Source organism: Gekko japonicus, unplaced genomic scaffold (genome assembly GCF_001447785.1).
Source record: "Gekko japonicus isolate JY-2015 unplaced genomic scaffold, Gekko_japonicus_V1.1 scaffold113, whole genome shotgun sequence".
NCBI classification, from domain to species: domain Eukaryota; kingdom Metazoa; phylum Chordata; class Lepidosauria; order Squamata; family Gekkonidae; genus Gekko; species Gekko japonicus.
Window position 1 is genome coordinate 1,506,081 of NW_015160211.1, and position 11,281 is coordinate 1,517,361.

Sequence of the window (11,281 nt, forward strand, 5' to 3'; positions counted from 1 at the left end):
ATATATTAAGAAGGGTGTTTCTGCCTCTCTAAGCTGTAAACTGCCCCTCTGCAAGAGGAGGGGTCTGACTGCTAACACAACTGTGTAAGCAGGGCCTGTGAAAAGATTTTTAGATTCCTGAATACTGAGATACACACCAGTTTATACTGTGAATGGGGTTTGGTTTATTTGTTTTGGTTGTGAGTTTAATACTCCAGAAAACTTTTAAAAGTAGATAAAATAAATGGAAGAAACATCATTGCTCAGACTAAAAATGAAGAGCAATTCAAGAACAATTGCAGCTTTATGCCTGCTAGTTAAAGTAAAACCCCAAGGGCTATTACTTTTCAGTGCGGCATGCACTGGAGTCAAATGATGGCTTCCATTACCAATAATGGGAGCAGAGCTTGCAATATGGAGGTGATAAAAAAACCCTTCCTTCCTTCCTTCCTTCCTTCCTTCCTTCCTTCCTTCCTTCCTTCCTTCCTCACCTGAGAAGTGGAAATTAGGTGACTTATCTTACAGCCTGTTATGAAAGTAAGCAGGATAAAGATCCTAAAATATTTTGCAAACCATGAGTAATATTAATAAGAGCAATAAGTATATCAGACAGGGGTCATTTCATAGAAAAAGAAGTGCAGGAGCTCATTACCATAACTCATTAGCATAACACATTTGCATATGCCACACCCCCTGACATCACCAGAAGAGTGGCAGAAGGCAACACCCACCGCTCAGGCTCCACTGGACTGTTTTGGATTGCAAGCTATTGGGGGGGATGTGCACATCTGTCCTCACAGAGCAGGGAGAGCTTGTACCTGAATAAAAATTGGTCTTAAAGGTGCCACTGGACTGTTTTGGATTGCTAGCTATGGGGGGGGGGAGGGGAACATGCAGATCTGCCCTCACAGAGGAGGGAGAGCTTGTACCTGAAGGTGGGCCGGGGGGTGGGTCTGCAACTTACCTGGCTGCTTCTTGCTCCTCATGGCCCAACTGAGGGCTGCAGGGGCAGGGCTTGTTGCATGTGCCTGCCCCCTGGGTTCCTTACTGCCGGAGCTCCACTCCTGTGTGCTCCCGCAGGAAATGACCCCTGAAGATATATAAATAAATATTGGAATTTTCCCCCACTATCCTGTTCATCACATACTAATAGTCTGCAAAAAGCCCATGAAAATAATTATTAGGTAATTCCAAATTGTTTGCCATTCTGTTCAGTTTACTTTATATATACTTTCCCAGAGCCACTGTCTGGAGTCAGCACCTGGCCCATCTTCAGCTGAGGCAACTGGCAAAGTCAGGGACTTCACCAATGCTGCAGGAGAGGAATGGGACCCACCCACTTCCTTCATACCTCAGGCAGCTACCATCAACTATGCCAGAACACCCAGGACAGGACCTTGGGAAGCAAGTAGCTGCAGCAATTGGAGATGGGCCTTATCACCTCCCTCCTGGGCCCCAAAGCTTCAGGCACCAGCTGGTAACATCATCTCCTGGTGCTGGGACAACAAAGAAATAGCTGGGGAAGAATGAGCCTCAGAGGCCATCAAACCAGGTGGCAAGCATGAAGTAGATGCCCAATGCGGCCTGGGCAGAGCAAGAAACTGGATGGAGCCACTGGGTCTCCTGTGCTTTGTCAAACCTCTTTTGATCTGATGTTTTTTGCAAAATAACTTCCATGATATTTTTTTTCCCTTATGGAAAGTCTACTATGGTTCTAGATACCCCTACCACCCTGCCGTTAAGGGTTGTGCAGGAAAAAAGGGGGGGTGGGATTTTTCAGATTTGGGTATATTGGAAACACACACCCCCTTTGGGATTCTCAAGAAAACTCAAATTCCCGTACTGGTATGGTATTTGTATTTGAGGTGTTTTGGCTCCATTATAGCCTATGGGACCATTATAGTCAATGGGGAATCAATTTGGAAGTATCAAGGGGTCTGGGGGGCTGTATTTTGAGGTAGAGGCACCAAAATTTCAGTGTAGTTTCTGGTGCCTCTCCTCAAAAGCCCCCCTCCTCCAAGTGTCAAAATGATTGGACCAGGGGGTCCAATTCTATGTGCCCCCAAAGAAGGTGTCCCTGTTCTCCATTGTTTCCAATGGTGGGGGGGAAAGCAAGAAACCCCCCCCCCAATGGCTGATGTCAAACCAGACAGTCTCTTCAGTAGAAACTGAAAGTGGGGGGATTTTTCCAAGACCATGAGAATCAGTGCATGTACACTGGTTCTGCTGGGCACACTGTACATGCACTGGCTGTGCTAGGCTTGCAATCCCCCCTGCTTGGATTTGTTGAGCTGGCATTGCCACAATGACATTGGTTCTGCTGGGCACTCTGTACATGCACTGGCTGTGCTAGGCTTGCAATCCCCTGCTTGGATTTGTTGAGCTTCAGTTTCTACTGCAGAGACTCTCTGGTTTGACATCAGTCCTCACTTTTTTGCTGTTTTCCTCCTCCATTGGAAATAATGGAGGATTGGGGGCCATATAAGAAGAAGAAGAAGAAGATATTGTATTTATACCCTGCCCTTCACTCAGAGTCTCAGAGCGGCTTACAAACTCCTTTCCCCTCCCCTCCCCACAACAAACATCCTGTGAGGTAGGTGGGGCTGAGAGAGCTCTTTCAAGAACTGTCCTTTCAAGGACAGCTCTGATAGAACTATGACTTGCCCAAGGTTATCCAGCAGCTGCAAGTGGAGGAGTGGGGAATCAAACCCAGTTCTCCCAGATTAGAGTCCATGCACTTAAACACCCCCAAACTGGTCCAATTTTTTTGAAAATGGGGGGGGGGTGTCTTTTGAGTAGCAGCACCAGAAGCTATGCTGAACTGCAGGCTGTGGAAGGTCGGTAGTTCAGAAGTTCAAGACCCGAGTTGCTGCATGACGGAGTGAGCTCCCATCTCTAGTTCCAGCTCCTGCCAACCTAGCAGTTCGAAAGCAAGAAATTGCAAGTAGATAAATAGGTACCACTTCGGTGGGAAGGTAACAGCGTTCCGTGCGCCTTGGCGTCTAGTCATGCCGGCCACATGACCACAGAAACGTCTTCAGACAGCGCTGGCTCTTCGGCTTTGAAACGGAGATGAGCACCGCAACCCTAGAGTCGGATTCGACTGGCTTTCAAGCAACCTTTACCTTTTTTATCTCAAAAAACAGACCCGCACATCAGGGCCGGACCATCATAGAGGCTTTTTAGGCCTTTGCCTTGAGCACCACCGGAAAGGAGGCTCTGCTCTGGCCTGCCTGCCGCCCTGCCCCTTGCCTCGCCTCCCTGCCCTGCTAGGAGGTTGCTGTGCTTGGCCCTGTGCTGTGTTCCTGCCTCCTCCTCTGTCAGAGGGAACCGCACTGGCCTGCCTGCCACCCCTCCCCTCCCCTGCCTCACTTGGTAGTCGCCAAAGCCCTGCTCGGCTTGCTGCTCCACTCACCGTGCTCCTTGTGGCCTGCCTGCCGCCCCTCCCCTTCCTGGGGCTCGCCTGGCTCACCAAAAACCCTGCTGATCGGCTCGCTGGGGCTGCTCCACTCGCCCTTTGCTCCTTGGAGGGTGCCATGGCGTGTCTGCAGTTCTCCCCCTCCCCCGCCTTCCCTTGTGCCTCGCTCCTTCCATTGCAGCAGGGGGCTCCACCAGCTTCCCCCCTCTCAGCTCTTCTTCCTTCTCCAGCTGTCCTTTTCTTTTCGACCCCCCTTCCCCTCCCCTGATTTCACCCACTCCCCCCCCGCACTTATCTTCTCCGACGTTTTGCAGGGCACCTTGCTTTCTTTGTATGAACTTGGGCAGATCATGAGAAGGGAGGGCAGGAAGGGTTGCCTCAATGCTTAGTTCTCGTGGGCCCTTTCTTACACGCCGTGCATAGGGCAGGGCGATGGGATTGCAAACTTGGAGGGGGGGATAATGCTCGGGGAGGGGGTTAGTTGGAGGGGAGGTTGTGTGGGAAAGGGTTGGCTTGAGGACTTTAAAAAAAAACCTCTCCCCTTACTGATTTCTCCTTTCCCCTTTCTCCCGCTCCTTTCCTGCCTGCTCAAAGCCAAAAGGCACCTTTTCCCAAATCCAACAGGGTAGGCAAGGGTTAAAAAGGCATTGCAGGCGGGGGGGGGGACAGCCCCTGGATTCAGGTGGGAGGGGCAGGAGGAAGCGACTGTGCGGTCCCTCTCTCTTCCTTTCTCACCCAGCCCTGTCAACTTACTGGTGGGGGGGAGACCCAGAGAGTGCAGCCACCCCGCTCTGCCCAGTGCCACTCCATCCCCATGCCTCCTCTCCTTTGGCAGCCCCACCCTGCTCCTCAGCTCCGGAGCCGGCCAGGTAGGGAGGGGAAGAGGGGAAGTGGGTGCCCAGGACAGAGGTGTGTGCCCAACAAGATGCCAGGACACCAGCAGCTGGGGAGGGACCCGCTCCGCATGGGAGAAGTGATTAGATGTAAATATCCAAAGACAAGGAAGCTAGAATGAACCCCAGGGTTTTTAGACAGCCCCTGCCGAGCCTTCATGGGGTTTCCAAGACAAGAGGCAAACTAACCAGGGCCAGCCTTGCTTATCTACCGAGTCTGAGATCTGACTAGACAGGGCTACCCTGGGCTACCCAGAGCTTTACATGCCCCAAAACTTACAGCTGGGTGCAAAGCCCGAACCCCCAGGCAATTCACGTAGGCTTTGCCAGATGTCTTCCGCAAGGGCATCATCCCCAGACCAACACAAAATTGTCCCCCCTCGGCCCCAAATTTGGAAGCAAAGGAAGTGTTGCTGGGGCAAATGTAGGCAAACCATCCCTCCTGCCCAGTCCTGATATTGCAAAGTAAAATGCCACCTTGGGAGGGGAAGCAGCAGCCAGAGGCTCGCCCCGACCAGAGAAGGAGAGGGCAGTCCCCTCCTTTGGCTGGGAGAAAAATCTGCTACTTGCACTTGTCTAACTTGCTCAAGAACTTTGTGCAGGTGCTTTTCTTGGACTACTCTGGTAGGTGGTAAATAACTCTCGGGGTGAGGGGAAGAGCTGCAAATTATTATTTCATTTGCAGAAAACAATCTAGTTTCTCCATCACTGGAAACCCTGCCTGGTTTTAACTCTGATTTGTTTTTCAAAGGATGCCTGAGTTTTCTGGGATGAGATGTTTCAGAAAGGGGAAAAAATGCTTTGTGATATGTGTTTTTCTGTTTGAGAGAGAAAATCAGAGATTGTATTACTTATTCTCACAATTAAAAAAATTAGCAATTTCAGAATTTTGTGTTTTTCATTCTTTCTAAAATGCATTTATGTTTGAAAATTGGTGTGCTCCGGGGTGGTGGTGGTGCCAGAAGGTAGCCTCGCCCAGTGTGCAAAAAAACCTGGCACCGGCCCTGCCCCACATGCCCAGATAGAGTTCCCATTATAGCCTATGGAGATCATTGACTATAACCGTCCCCATAGCATATAATGGAGCCAAAGGCATTTAAGGGTATTACAGTTCCTTTAAATGAGTTTGTAAAGCTGTAGCTTCACCCGGAACAGCATTTAAAGGGCGTGCACTCTCTTTAAACTCTGTTTAACTGTGGTTATCAGGATTATCCTGGATTGGTTATGCCCAATAGCCGAAAATATACCCTCCTCTACATCCGACTGAAAGAATAGCTGATAAATATCTTATTTTCTGGCTATTTTTTCAACTTGGATAGAGCTGAATTCACACCCCTACTACCATTTAAAACCCAAATCATCACTTGGTACTGCAAAATGGTGCTGATTAATTTCTTAAAAAAAAATTAGTGTAACAGTGATATATTGCTGCAATGAAATAACAATGAAACCACTTTTTTTAAAAAAAAGGAAATGTGCTTTGGGCTATGCAAGTAATGTGGTTGGGGTGAGGGCTTGGGGTGGGTAGTTGGTAATGGGCCCATCTGGTGTTGCCTTTTAATTCCAGGAGTATCCCAACATGAACTTTGCACTGGAATTTGGGTTCATTCCCAAATCATTCCGGATTGCTGCTGTTGCATTTGATTTGCAGAATTATTTTGCTCGCAGGAAGTTTTCTTGTTAAAGCACTACTTAGCATGCCTCTGCCTTCAGCTTCATTCATTTCCAGAGGGACTGAAAGAACATCAAGGAAATTAGTTTACTTTTGTGAACTTGCATGTTATTCCTTCCAGTCTTCTGATTTGTTCCCAACCACATTAAATACTGAGAAGCAATCTAGTAATTCTCTTGGTTTCTCTAGAGTCATGTGAATGCAGGCAAAGGGAGCCTTTGCCAATGACAAATTTATAATGCTGGCATTAGCCATCTTTAGAGCCAAGCTAGAAATGATCATAACTTCTGCTTTTTGAACAAAATTTCAAAGCAGCCATATGGGGCTAATTTGATCATGGAAGTGGGGCTAGGGAAGAAGGTTGTAAAATTTTTCTTCTCCCATGCTAATTCTCCAACCCAAGTTACTCTCCATCTCCACAGTTCCTGCTAACATACTGGGGGACAACAGACCAGTCATGACATACTGGTTTCTATGATAGCATACATTGGGCCTTGCTCATGTAGGAACAGACCTTTAGAATAATTTAAATTAGACGTATCAAGATTCCAACTTTAGGGAAATTCCCAGAAACATCACGTTCATTCTTAGTATTAAATCTAAATAGAAAACAAACACTGCCTAATTAAATATATATATAACTTTCTCAGGATTTTCTCTCTAACAATTGAAAACATCTCCTTATGCAGTCTGGGTACCTGGTACAAATATATTGGTTCTTGTTAAACCAGTGGGAATTTTGTATGACAGGAACGTCTTTCTTTTTTCTTTTCTTCGGAGAGGGAGAATTAATGTAACATAAAACCCTGGAAAGGATTATATTAGATTATCCTACTGAACCATAGTACCAAAGTTATGTTAATATCAGTGTTGTGAACTAATCTGATATATATATATATATATATATATATATACACACACACACATATATATATATATACACACACATTTGGCTTATAAATCGCCCTGACCCCGAAGAGTCTAAATCTATTTTCCCTATCTACGGCCACATGATACAGGGGCAGGGGCTGCCTACCGGCACCCAGGTGGTGGGGCTTGCTGTTCTCCGGCTTGGCTCCTACTTCTTCCAGCGGTCTTCGGGGAATATATATATGCTCATCAAAGATGGAAAATAAAAAATGATTTGCAAGAATTGTGCATGATGTGGGAACTTTGAATAATCTTTGTGTGGCCACAATAATCTTGGGGCCACAATCCTTCATTAAGATACCCCCTACTATTGCCTCCCAGTACTGTTATGCAGAGGTTTGTTGCCCTTGGATATGGAGACACCTTCAGACATCATGTAGGGTTGCCAGAGAGCTTGACACTATTCCTCATGGGTCCTTGAAGCTTTGTTGCTGCTCGGAATGTGTAAAGTGCTTTTGATGTTTAATTATAAGCTCCAATAAAGTATCACCAAAGGAAGACTCCATGAACTATACTCTCGGATGAAGGAACGAAATGCCCGAGACTACCTGGGGTCTGCATTAGTAGTTCAGTTCAAAGAGTTTAAGGATTGCGGTGGCTCAAGTGGTTAAGACGCTGAACTGCAGGCTGTGGAAGGTCAGTAGTTCAGCAGTTCGAGACCCGGGTGTGCCGCATGATGGAGTGAGCTCCCGTCTCTAGTTCCAGCTCCTGCCAACCTAGCAGTTCAAAAGGAAGAAATTGCAAGTAGATAAATAGGTACCACTTTGGTGGGAAGGTAACAGTGTTCCGTGCACCTTGGTGTTTAGTCATACTGCCCACATGACCATGGAAACGTCTTCGGACAGCGCTGGCTCTTCGGCTTTGAAACGGAGATAAGCACCGCAACCCTAGAGTCGGATTCAACTGGCTTTCGAGCAAGGGAACCTTTACCTTTATCTTTACACCTTTGTAGACATATTGTGGAGTTCTAAGCTTTGCCAAGTTCAATTCAGCACATAGTGGATGTTGGGAAATTCCTGAAGATTTTGGGGGTGGAGCTTGGGGAAGGCAGATTTCAGGGAGGGGAGGGACTCAGAAGAGCATAATACCATAGAGTACATTCTCCAAAGCAGTAATTTTCTACAGGGGAACTGATCTCTGTAGTCTGGACATAAATTGTAATTCAGGGATATTCCTAGGTCCAGGGCTCCCAAGTACTTACCTTAATTTGGCAGGGGATGTATAGTTCTTCGCGGGACCATTCCCGCAGGGAAAACACAGGCACTGCACTATTCCATCGCCCAGATGTGATGTAGGCACGTAGCCGGGCGATGCTCTAGCAATGGGGCTGGAAACTCGATGGTACCAACGAGTTTCCAGTCCCATTACCAGAGCGTCGCCCGGCTACGTGCCTACGTCACGTCTGGGCGACGGAATAGTGCAGTGCCTGTGTTCCAAGCAAGAATCTTCCGGCGGGGAAGCATGTGTCCCCCGCCGGATCGTAGGTAGGTACTTGGGAACCCTACCTAGGTCCCACCTGGAGGTTGGGAACATTAGTCTACTTACCAGTTGCAGTGATTATGCTTCCGTCTGCTGCTTGTTCTAACCAGCAGGAGTGAAGGCTACTTCTTACTTTGACTCAGATGTGGCTCCCTGACGACACTATGCATCAGTGAGATTTGGCAATATAATGTCTGAAGGCAGGAAACATGTGAACATGTGTTGGCAGTAGTGAAAAAGGTGAGCAGGGAGAGGGGAAACCTTTCTTGCTTACAGTGCCTCTAAAAAGAATTTCCATTCAGCGGTGTCTATTACTGACTTTCTTGCAACTTTGTAAAGAGAACATGTGTGCCCACATATACCTATGAAACAAACAATTTTGGCTCCTGAGCAGTAAATTGTCTCCTTGTTTTGCATCTATTAGTAAAACCTGCTTGTAAAAAATAAAAAGATGCAAATCCTTTCTATTTACCCAGGCTTTTCTATTACCTCATCCAATACTAATCATTTAGTATAACTGAGATGCTTTTATGTTGTTTAGCTTTATTGGTTTAAATTTAATGTTTATTTTTATTTGATATATATATGAATGTTAGAATGCTTTGGCAGATGGTGGGAGATAAATGATAGAAATAAATAAAAAGACCAACACTGAAGTTGGAAGCACAGAATCCTAAAGTAGCACTATCTCTGAATAGCCTGTTATTAAGGCAGTCCCCTGAAAACAATGTGGGTACTTATCAGTTAAGAGCCAATCCCACAACTTAGTTCCAGGAATGAGCCATGGGGCAGCTTCTTTGGGATCTCCAAATTAAGTGTAACTGTCACTTCTTCTAGCTATACTATTGCCTTCTGGTGCTTAGACAGTCCAATCCTAAGCATAATTAACACCCTTTAAAGTCCACTTAAGGTTCTTTGTAATATTTAAGGAGGAGGAGGAGATTGGATTTATACCCTGCCTTTCACTACCCAAAGGAGTCTCAGAGCAGTTTATAATCCCTTTCCCTTCCCCTCCCCACAACAGACACCCTGTGAGGTAGGTGGGGCTGCGAGAGCTCTCTCGAGAACTGCCCTTGAGACAACAGCTCTGAAATAACTTATGACTGACTCAAGGCCACCCCAGCAGCTGCATGTGGAGGAGTGGGGAATCAAACCCGGTCCTTCCAGATTAAGAGACGCCAATGTTGGATCAGGCCAAAGGCCCATCCCGTCCAACACTCTGTGTCACACAGTGGCCAGAAATACCAGTGCCATCAGGAGGTCCACCAGTGGGGCCAGGACATTAGACGCCCTCTCACTGTTGACCCCCCCCAAGCACCAAGAAGACAGAGCATCACTTGCCCCAGAGCCCCTATCTATACCTTGTGGCTAATAGCCACTGATGGACCTCTGCTCCATATGCTTATCTAATTCCCTTTTGAAGCCGTCCATTCTTGTAGCTGCCACCACTTCCTGTGGCAGTGAATTCCATGTGTTAATCTACGCTCTTAACCACTACACCAAACTGGGTCTCAAATACATTCCACACATGTATAATTTAAATACTGCACGTAAAATACTGTTATGTCAGGAAGCATCGTGGATTTTTAAGTTACAATCTTTTATACCATATCAGCCTGATACCCATGCTTTGCTACAGTATTTAAGTTCTGTAAATCCAGTTATAATACTGATGTTGTGAAGTTTGAAATGTAACATTTGTTGTAGGAATTCTAATGGAGAAGATTGTAGTGAAAAAAATGAAGTAAGACACGTAATTCCCCCCCCCTCTACTGGAGGACCTCTCTGTAGACCACATTGGTGGTTCTGCCCTCAAGTGCTAGGATCACCAGTGCGCTTGGTGGGCTCACTCAGGAGCAGGCCACATAGAACATTCCATTTAAGAAGCAGTCATCTGTTAGGTCAACTCCTGCCACCTTTCACAAAAGTGATGGCCTTTTGTTAGCCGAATTGCTCTTTAAGAGAGGCAATTGGAACAGTTTAATTATCGGGATTCGGTCAATGTATACGCAGGGTGGGCTGAGCCGTTGCGGTTCAAATGAGAGACGAAACAGAAGTTTGAACAGATCTTTCTTTACTGAATATGTGCTTCAATCACACAGAATAATAATAAAACCACACAAACATACAAGGAACCTAAGAAAATAAGATAGATCACAGCACTGTCGCATTAGCAGGAGTATCGTTGGTGGGACTATATTTACCTATGTCGTGGCTCAGCTCCGAAACTTCCAGCGGGATGGGAGGGCGGAAGGGAAGGAAATGGGGTAGAAAACACGTGAATCCAGACCAGCCGGAGACCCGTGGATTGACCTTAGCTGCAGACTAAGGCAAAGCGGATATCAGGGTTTTGGTACAGCAAGTTGGACAAGAGAGGTTCAAGAAGACAGATAGGGGTCGTTGGTAAAAGGGTAGGAACTTCCTCTTGGCTTTGTGCAAGATGTTTTAAGGTCTCGGATGTGAAGGAGGGGGTGGGCTTAACCGGATTACCAGATAGCCCGACCCTAAGGGTCAGTGATTGGTTATGATGTCAATATCAATACTATTGATTACCTAAAGGGGTGGTGTCTGGGCGGGGGCAGGAGGTACGTGCTTGGTCACCAGTAGGCGCTGACGTGGCTGCTGCTATGTGTAGTGGATTTCCATAGCAGGTCTGGTCCGGGAGGACTTCTATTGTTAAGCTTGTCAGGTGGAGACACTTGGTCTGGGCTAGGCTTTGATGAGCTTCGGGGCGGCAATCAACCTTGATGTGTGCATGCATAAAGAGCTTAACGACTCCAGAAACCTTGCTGGCTAGGTGTTGATCATCCTATACAGCTGGCATTATCTTTGCTTGTCCCCTGGTTGAACCCAATGCTCCACAGTCTCTTCACTAGCCCACTCTGTGTCAAGCTTATAGTCATAGGCATA